The 10,679-nt window shown below is 42.7% G+C and overlaps 1 pseudogene; it reads right to left on the bottom strand.

Annotated features, from left to right (window-relative positions):
- Nucleotides 1-7,901: 7,901 nt before the first annotated feature.
- Nucleotides 7,902-10,149, bottom strand: LOC143642164 (elongin-A pseudogene; annotated as a pseudogene).
- Nucleotides 10,150-10,679: the final 530 nt, after the last annotated feature.

Here is a 10,679-nt window from a genome sequence, read left to right as displayed (position 1 = left end):
GGCCACACCACAGATGTATTATCACACACCTACACACCACTGTTCTAGGCCCACTTCTCAGAAAGCAGCAACATACTTGCATCTCTGTTCTCAATCCTTTTCATGACACCCAGTCAATCAAGGCACTGTCTAATACACTCATGATCAGCAATAGGACATCCAAAGTTTCTCCAGTGCCACCTGGTCATGGGAATGTCCAAAATTTCATGGATTTTATCTCGCCATTTTTTAAGGATGAAGTTGGAGGCACTGTGGGTTTCCCATTCATCCAGGAACCATAAAATTTGAGGAAGATCATTTCAATGAAAGATCTGGAGAACCCTCACAGACAAGTCTTCCCAAAAGGGGCCAAAAGGTCACATGAAGCCAGGCCCTTTAAGGTCTACAATGTGAGATCCATGTGTGTTTTGTCTCTTAACAATGGCTGGCAAGTCATTCAGAATAAAATCCTGTGATATCCTGGCTGAGATTTTCAGTGCTATGTGGAAAGCCACCCTTGACCTAGATCTCAGTTTCCAAAGGTGAATCTCATTCATGGCCTCCTAAAATCCCAACACAATTCATGCCAATACTTCTCTGAGGTCAGATCTAGAACTCAGTCTCTAAGGGGAATCCCAACAAAGTACAAGCCCTGATGGACCCAGTCATCTCTTCCAACCGCCACACAAATGACCACAAGTAAATCCAAAACACTCCCACATAGCTCTCTTTTTCTTCCATCTAGACACTCATCATAACATTTGGCTGGAGGTTTCCATGAGGGGCGCAACCCAAGACAGTGTCCAAAATAAGATCTCTTGCCCCTCATTTGCCTAAATTCAGGGTGGCCTGGACACCCTTCCTGTGATCCAGGAGTGATCAAATAGGCCTGCCCTTAATTCTGCTCCACTTCTCCAATTTGAGGCCTAATGACTGTCGGGTACAGATTCTTTATGTGAATTGGAGTCATGAGAAAACCCAAGCACCTATGGCCTAGCCTCTGCAGGGATTGAAGATATCATTTGACCCAAAGAATCCCTTTTCTTACTTGATGGAGGTCAGAAATCTAACAGAGGAAGGCAAGAAAATTAATCCTCAATGACTGCTATTATTGCCCTTTTGGTTTTGAATGCACACATGGGATCTTTTTCAGATCCATCACGTGCTGAGAATCTAAGCCACAGCCTCACACAGGGCCAAAAGGCTGATTCAGACACATCCCACCGTGTCCACAAAAAGCTCCCTTGCCCTTCATTTGCCTAAAGTCAGGGTGGCCTGGACACTTTTCCTGTGAACTAGGAGGTGATCAAATAGGTCTGTCATTAATACTGGTTGGCTTCTCCAATTTCATGGCTACTGAATGTGGGGTTTAGATTCTTTTAGTGAATTGGAGTCATGAGAAAACATAAGCACCTATTGGCTAACCTCTGCAGGGCTTTGAAGAACTCATTTGACCCAAGGATTCCTATTCTCACTTGATGGAGGTCAGAAACCTTACAGAGGAAGGCAAGAGTTTCTCCAGAATGACTGATCTTTTTGCCGTTTTGGTTTTGAATGCACACATTGGATCTTTCTTTAGGTCCATCTGGTGTTGAGAATATAAGCCACAGCCTCACAGAGGGCCAAGTGTCTGATTCAGACACATCAGTTTCCAAAGCAATTAAGCAAAGAGCCACAGGTGATGACCATTCATTTCCATTTGACAACTGTTTTCTTCAGTCTTCACAAAGGGGTGGCCTGAGCAAAGACCTTCCTGACATTCAGGGCAACAGAACAACAGATAGGCAAAATGCCCAAAGCAGGGTTTCTCCACTGAGACTTTCCTGGTCACACTGATATCTGAGTTTTCTGAGATGCTCGCCATTCCTTTCAGCTGTCCCGTATATGGCCATGTCAAAGAGCTTGGAGGTGGTACATATCTTGGACACATTACCATGAACCTATTCTTGAGAGTGGCCAGAATTCAGGAAGAAAACAGGAACTTCATAAAATTGTAGGTATTGCCCATTGATAAGGCAAGCCATAGTGCATTCCTAAATTGGGCAGGTTGAATGATGGGAAGCTTTCTACTAGACAGGACACATCCATTGATGCATTCTCTTTTCTAATGTCTACAACCACAGACACAGTGGGATACACAGACTTAGAAACACTCGCCTTGTCAAATGACTTACTAGAAACAGTCCCATCCAAAACAAACAAACCTCCTTTTCTCCCTGTTCTCAGAAAATGAGACAAAATCACAAACTCATACCCACACCCACAAAGGCACCCCCTTCCCCCAGTAGGTCTGTGACTATTTGGAGTGTCCTCTGACTGGTGGTCCATACTATATTCCCAAGAAATGGCCTGTCCTGTCTCAGATCTGGTCTACTTGGGCAACTCTGTGAAGTTGTCAAGAGCCAGTGGTGAAGCATTACCTTCTTTCTCAGGTAAGGCCGCTCTTCAGAGCTCTCCTGGCATTTGGCCATCCTCACATCAGTAGGTACCAAGAAAGACTGACTCTCTCCTTGGTAAATCAAAAAAAGTGAGCCCACTGGGACTAGGACATGGACTGGCTCTTGGTGCCTGGCTTCCTGGATCCCAACTTCAGAGAGATCCATCAGCAAGTAAGTGAGGTAGGTCAGTTCTTTCATGAACTGAATGAGGTCACTGCCTTGGCAATCACTTTGTTCTAACATTTGCTTCCAAGAGAACCATGAGTTGGAGGCTGCCCCTACTTCCTGTGACAAATTAACAAGTTACAATGGTATATCAAACATAGGCACCTGATAACAGCACTCCACACAGGTGCTTTGGTCCATCTTCTCTACATTAAGAATAGAGAGGCTGATTCAGACTCATCCCTTCATCCTGACCAGGTTGTTCGTGAAGGAAGAAGACTTTTCTCTCTCAGGTCAACCACAGCTGCCTACATCTTCTCAAGGGATTATTTCTGCATAGTCCTTTGAGGTTCTCAGCACGTGGAAAATCCCCTACATTCCTGTATTGTAAGACCAACTCTGTCCCTGCTCTTCTGTAAAGTTAGATTGAGGGAACAGTGTATGGTTATGGTTAATAACATGTGCGATTTAGTTTAGGAATCATTCTGATATATGAATAATGGTATTGGGAACCCGCAATATTTACAAGAGTATATAGGTGAAATATAATTATGAACACAGAAACCTAGGTAAGTTCTGAAGCCCAGAAAAACATTGGACCCTTGATTGGGATACTTAGGTATGAATTATATTCTGCAGTGTTGTCTCCGATAAATCGATATACAGTGGCATAGGACCTTGTACCTTGGATGATTGATTGTCGAAGAGAACATCCAGTCAAAAAGCGATAGTTGGTAGGATTAAGAAAATAGTCGGTAGGTTAAAAAGAAGGGGGAGTATAGGATGTAGACCAAAAGTTCTTTAGCAATTGCTTTCGGTTAGAGAATGAATGTCAATGTCATCACATGTGAAGGGTCATCCCCAATGATTAACTGGGGAAAATATGTAGGAAAGCAGATATCAATAGAGACATTAGGAAATCAGGCTATATATAAAGTTTGTGATAGAATTAGAAAATTTCAACAGGGTTGAGGTTGAATATATAATATTAGGAAGAATGAAATATGTAGTCACCAATAGGATTGACATATGAGAACATTAGGCAAACTGGACATGGATGTTTTAGTAATCCATGTTCACTTTCCATTTAGGCTTTGGTACAATCAGAAGTGTGACCTTTGCATTTTGTGTCCAGAATACTACTGTGATAAAATGTATATGTAGATTAGGTGATATGAGTATTTCTTCCAGCATTTCTGGGAGCAATATTTTGAAGATGTATAAATTAGTATTGGGGGTACAAAAAGGTGTACCCTGTGTCTATTAATTTACAGATATTGCATGAATAGAACATCATCTGAATAAATAATATATCAGGATCCACTTTAAATAATAGATTGAATTGATATCTGAAAATATAGAAGAAATCTTATATTGATGTACAATCATTCATTCCAACCAATTATACATCTAATGATAATATTATAGTTATGGTTTATCATGACGAGTCTGTGAGTTTTGCCTCAAAAGTGATTATTGAAATCGAAAATAATGTGTTTGGAAGAAGTCTCACAAAAAAATAGTCAAGAAACATGGAGGGATACATGTGTTCTTAAGCAGGAAGTGATTGAAAATGAAAAAAATGTCTATAAATTTGTGAACTTGTGGATGAAATATATATCCTATGATGTGCAATACCTGAAGATATAGTAATGTACCGGTGTTGAATGAAAATGAACATCAAAATACACATCATGTCCCATAGGAATCTGCTTGCATTGATGTTAAACTGGTGAGTTACTGCAGAAATATTAGGATTTCTAAGCACCTAGTCCTGAAGTTAGTTTCAAGTACTAGGAAACAATTATGTATTTCAGGTGGATGAATGTTTCTGAGAATAATGTTGTAAAATGTTGATTATAAATCAAGATACATGAACATAAATGAAATTAGGGAGTGTATATAAGACACATATATTTCATATTTTGAAAAATCTGCAGAGTGTGTGTGTATATATATATATATATATATATATATATATATATATATATATATATATATATATATATTCACACACACACACACACACACACACAGAGAGAGACATTAAAAATAGCAATATATGCCAATCGAAATTCACCGTGAAGTATATATCATCCACAGATCCAAAAATATTAATTTTACTGAACATGGATTTATGTATAATGTTTTTCAACTAGGAAGCTCACCCATAGGTTGAATTTTTAGTTCCAACAGCGTTTAGGAGAAGTGAACTCTTCTCACAATTTGTACCTGCCAAGTCAGCCACCTCACATGAATGTATGTGTAGTACCAGGTAGGATTCTCTATGTGCATATAAAAATATATGTGCTGAGTGGGCTACAGAGAAAGGGAGACAGGAATTCACATATTTTTTATCTTTAAAATCACATGGAGAACTATTTCAACAAAAAATTGTCTAGATTTATAACTCCAACCCTATATAATGCAAAAGGCAAGTCCAACTATGCACCTTGCCTCCTCTGAACTGCTTGTATTTCTATTCTGTTTGGGTTATTTTTCTGCATCATATTAGAATTAGTAGTCAGAGTCTAGTAGGATATGGTTTAATGTCAGGGATTCAGTATTTTGAATGGAAAATTGGAAAATGAATTCAATGTGCATGCAAATATGTCCTACACAAAAGTATTCCCACTCTCATCCAGAACAATTCTTTGACTTTGCCTTCGCCCCATGTAGGACACAATCAGAAGGGAAGAGTTAGAAAATCTGTGAATACATATCTGGAATGAAAAATGCTCAGGAGTTCACAACCTTGGAGGTGGTAGAGGAGTTTCCAAAAGTAAATGACTGGGAAAACACTCCACAAACATGGAACTCTGTTGGCCTAAAGACTTCTTGAGAAACTTCCTCTGAGGTTGGACACTTAAAATATATGTTGTTGTCCGGAGATTTAGCTTCCTTTGTAGTGAGACCATCAAAGCTGGGTCTGCATCTATGTGACCTGGAGGACATCGTTTCTTATTTTTCATTGAACATGAGGCAGCAGTGGTGATTTCTCTCTTTGTAGGTAAACTGTTGCCACTGGGGGATAAGTGTCTCCCCGAGTGGACTGTGAAGCCATTTGGTCATCCTCCACTTTTCGTGGAGTTTCTTGCTGCTGCACTGGAAGTTTCGTGTTTGCTTCACAAAATCCAAGCAGTTCAACTGGGATATAGGGCTGGAGGGAGTTCTGTCACGTGTGTTGGGTCAGGTACTGCAGAAGAATGTTCCAACCAGGGTTCTATCCCACATAGCTTGCCCCCTTGACCATAGCAACCTGATTCTTAAAATTGCCCTGAAATCTCTCTATATAACAAGATGCCTTTACATATAAGGGTCGGCTGGCTGCACAATGTCAGCCACAAGGCATTTGGAAGTCCATGGCAGATCCACATGGCCCCACCAAAGATGTTTTATCACACACCTGAACACCACAGCTCTAGGCCCACTACTCAGCAGGCTCCAACTTACTGGCATCTCGTTAACACCATTTTCATGAAATCCAGTCAATTATGGCACTGTCTGGTACACTCCTGATCAGAAACAGGACATCCAAAGGTTCTCCAGTGCCACCTGGTCATGGGAATTTCAAAAATTCAATGGTGTTTATCTAGCCATTTTTGAAGAATGAAGTTGGAGTCCCTGTGCGTTTCAATTCATTAAGGAACCATTTAATAGTGAGGAAGCTTATTTCAATGAAAGCTCTGGAGAACTCTCACAGGCAAGGCTTCCCAAGGAGTGGCCACAAGGTCACATGAAGCCAGGCACATTGAGATCCACAATGTGAGGTCCATGTGTGTTTTGAGTCTCAACTATGGCTGCCAAGTCTTTCAGAAAAAAATCATGTGATATCCTGGCTGAGATTCCTAGGGCTCCGTGAAATGTCACCCTGGGCCTAGATCTCAGTTTCCAAGGGCGATTCTCATGCGTGGCCTCCTAAAATCCCAACACAATTCATGGCAATACTTCTCTGAGGTCAGTTCCAGAACTCAGTCTCTAAGGGTAATCACACCTGAGTTCCATCCCAGGTGGACCCAGTCATCTCTTTCAAAAGTCACACAAATTACTGCAATTAAAACCAAAACACTCCCATATGGCCCTCATCTTCTTCCATATAGACACACATCATAACCACTGGCTGGTGGTTTCTCTGAGGAGAGCAGCCCAAGCAAGTGTCCAAAATAAGCTCCCTTGCCCCTCATTAGCCTAAAGTAGGGGTGGCCTTGACACCCTTCCTGTGAATCAGGAGTGATAAAATAGGCCTGCCATTAATACTGCTCTGCTTCTCCAATTTGAGGCATACTGACTGTCAGGTATCAATTATTTATGTGATTTGGAGTCAGGACAAAACCCAAGCTCCTCTGCAGTGGTTTCAAGAACTCATTTGACCCAAAGAATCCCTATTCTCACTTGATGGAGTTCAGGAACCTTACAAAGGAAGGCGAGAGTTCATCCACAGTGACTGATCTTTTTGCCATTTATGTTTTTGATGCACACATGGCATCTTTTTTAGATCCATCAGGTACTGAGAATGTAAGCCACAGCCTCACACAGGGCCAATAGTCTGATGCAGAAACACACCTTTCCAAAGCAATTTAGCAAAGAGCCACAGGTGATGCCCATTCATTTTCCATTTGAAAACTGATTTCTTCAGGCTTCACACAGTGGTTGCCTGAGGCAAGACCGTACTGACATTCAGGGCAACAGAACAATAAGTAAGCAAAAGGTCCAAAGCAGAGTTTCTCCACTGAGACTTTCCTGGTGACACTGATATCTGAGTTTTCTGAAATGCTCGCCATTCCTTTCAGCTATCCAGTACATGGCCATATCACAGAGCTTGGAGGAGGTTCATATCTTGGACACATAAACATGCACCTATTTAGAGATTGACAAGAATTCAGGAAGAAAACAGGAACTTCAGAAGATCGTAGGTGTTGCCCATCATTAAGGCAACCCGCAGTACATTCATAAATTGTGCAGGTTGAATGCTGGGAAGCTTTTTACTAGACAGGACACATCTATTGATTCATTCTCTTTTCTTTCTTTTTTTTACAATCTGGGGGCAATATTTATTAATTAAAACTATGTCTAATATTTTACAAAGAAGCTAAATAACAACAAAAGTATAATTGACCTTAAAATCCTCAGTGAGACTGAGGCTTCACATCGTCTTCAGAATTCTGAAGTGTGCTCCAGGCAGGGCACAGGTAGGTGTGCAGGGAATCACCTGCGACCATGCAGGATTCCAAGGCCAAGAGGCTCCACAAAGTAAGCTTCTGGGCTCCCCTGGAAGTCCCACTCTCTAACCCCCATTGTCCCTGTAATCTTGCCCCCCAAATTCCATCTCCAAAGTAAGTGCTTGGTTTATCGTCGAGAGAATCTGTTCTTGAAAGCTTTAATTGTCTTGGCCATCATTGGTGCGATTTTCTTCACAGCTGGTTTCCTAGGATCATAGGAGATGGTACTACTGACCACTGGCACTAAGTGGGCACTGCTGGTGCTGGGGCTATCATAGGCTGGCTGCTCAGAGCTGGGGTTCAAGCTGTTGCTGCTGGCAGGAATGTGGCTGCTTCCTGTGCTATATGGGGCTGGCTTAATCTTGACTTTCTCAGGGACAGCTGCTCCTCCTGTTCCAAAGTTCTCTTGCCTCCAGCAGACATCTCTAGGTGGCTTGGCCACAGAGTTGACAAAGGTCATCTTTGCTCGCCCGCCCTTGGGCTTATTGGCATTTGCACATTGGATGTTCTTTGTTAGCACTTGTAGCTGCTGCTCTCGGGCATTCTGAAGCCGCAGGTACATCTCCGGCCAGGACTCATACTCTTCTGGTCTTTCTTCTTTAAAGTCTCGGTGACAATGAACTTTCCATTATTGATCTGTGTCTTCAATTAATACGTGATTGTATTCCTCTATGTGATATAGCTGATCAGGTGTACACCTCTCAAAAACAGGTTCAAGAATAGAAAACAGTACTCTTCCCACTTCAAAGATGGAATTGATGTTGTTTTTAAGTACAAGGATGCACTGCTAGTACAAGGTCATCATTTTGGGGAGATAGGCACACTTGGAACCGGAATACACCTGCATCTTGGAATTCATTCTGTGTCCAGTGAATCCAGCTTCTTCTTCTTCCTGGGGTGAATAGAATGCTTTTCTCTTTGGCTGGAAGGAGGGCATCACTTCAAGGGAAGAAAGTGGATGGTAATTGCTCTGCATGGTGGGTAAGGGGAGGTTTGGCAATAACGGCAGTGCATCAGTAGGGACTTTCTCAGCCTGGTTGAGTCGGCTCCAGCCAGCTGCAGCTTCTCTGACCTGCTCTCATTCCCCTTGGGTGATTTCTGAACTGAGTTTAAGTTTTTACTAGTGCTTTTGGAATCACTTTTTTAAAGTCCTTTGTCTCCAAGTGCCGTGACTGGAGTTTTCATAATCTTTTTCTTTTTCTTCTGGGGCTGGTCATAGCTGAGGTATGATTCAAATGACATGGTGGGCTGCTCGAATTCATCCTCCACGTCTGCCTCTTATGCCTTAGGGAGTGAGCCCAGTGACTTTCTATCCAAATTAGAAGTCTTTACTTTCCCTTCTTCGGCCTTTATATTGTTAGAAACCTTCTCTTTTGTTCTAAGCAACAGGTCTCCAGCCCCTCTTCCTATGTCTGTGCTGTCCACGCGTTGCTTGCTTATGTCCGATTTGGTTTTTGCAGCATGCTTGTGCTTTGGCTTTTTAAGGTGCTTGTCTGAAGCAAACTCTGAGGGTAAAAACTTTCTTTTGAGGCTGCTGCCTTCTCTTTCTTTCTCTTTCTTGGCAGCACTAGAAGGTGGTCTCTCCTTGGCACTATCCCCTTGGAGTGGCCTTCGGGTCTCCTCTTTTGAGAGGGACTTGTGTGGCTTCTCTCTGCCCAAAGCAGAGGCCTTATCATCACCCTTTGCATCAATAGGGCTTTTTTTTCTTGTGGCAAGATCTGTGTTCCTTGTTTTGGTTCAAGATCCCCTTTCCCTGGGGTTCTCCCAGGTGATGTTCTTGACTAACTCCCAGTCTGACCTGAAAGGCATTACTGTGGCCATTTCCGGGTTTCTGGTGTGAAACAATGGACTCATGGGCCTTCTCTGGTGACCTGTAATGGTCTGTGTACATCTGATGAGGACTCGCACAGAATGGAGGGGACTGGACATGGCCATAGTCAGAAGATTCGGGGTCTGATGAGTATGTAGGTGACACCCTGTGACACCTCTTCCTCTCATCTCTCCTCTCATGACTGAGAGACACTTTGTGAGGTTGTTCACATTCTGAGAGTTTTCTGTGTTTCTTCTGTCTGTGCTCGGGACTATAGGATCAGCTGCCTGACGCCTTGCTGTTTTCTTGGTAGTACCCTTCCATCTCCTCCTCCCTCTGAACCGCATCCCGAGGGTGCTTTCGGGAATTGCTTTTTTCAAAGTCCTGTTCATCAGCCTCATTGTTTCACAAGGATATCTATTGTAATAGGCAAGATGGAGAGTTTCTTCAAATATTTCAATAGCATCTTGGGGTCCAGGTTTGTAGCCAGGCGTGCCTGCAGCTTCTCCACAACTTGGAGCGCCGACTCCACCGCCATCGCTGTCACTGGCGTGGCCTCCTCATTATCTTTTCTAATGTCAACAACCACGGACACAGTGGGATACACAGACATAGAAACACTCTCCTTTTCAAATGACTTACTAGAAACAGTCCACTCCAAAACAAACAAACTGCCTTTCCTACCTATTCTCAGAACATGGGACAAAATCACAAACTCTCACCCACACCAACAAAGGCACCTCCTTCACCCAATTAGGTCTGTGACTATCCGGAGTGTCCTCTGACTAGTGGGCCATACTATTTTACCCCAAAATGGACTTTCCTGTTTCAGAAATGGTCTCCTTGGCCAACTCTTTGAAATTGTCAGAAGCCAGAAGTGAGTCACTCACTGCTGTCTCAGGAAAGGCCCCTCTTCAGAGTTATCCTGGCATTTGGCCATCCTAACATCAGTATGTACCAAGAAAGACTGACTCTGTCCTTGGTAAATACAAACAAGTGAGCCCACTGGGACTGGGACTGGGACTGGCTCTTGGTGCCTGGCTTCTTGGATCCCAAGTTCAGAGAGTT

This window comes from Callospermophilus lateralis, chromosome 9, assembly GCF_048772815.1.
Source record: "Callospermophilus lateralis isolate mCalLat2 chromosome 9, mCalLat2.hap1, whole genome shotgun sequence".
Taxonomy (NCBI): domain Eukaryota; kingdom Metazoa; phylum Chordata; class Mammalia; order Rodentia; family Sciuridae; genus Callospermophilus; species Callospermophilus lateralis.
The sequence above is the reverse complement of the archived record's forward strand: the minus strand, read 5'-3'. Positions and strand labels throughout refer to the sequence as shown.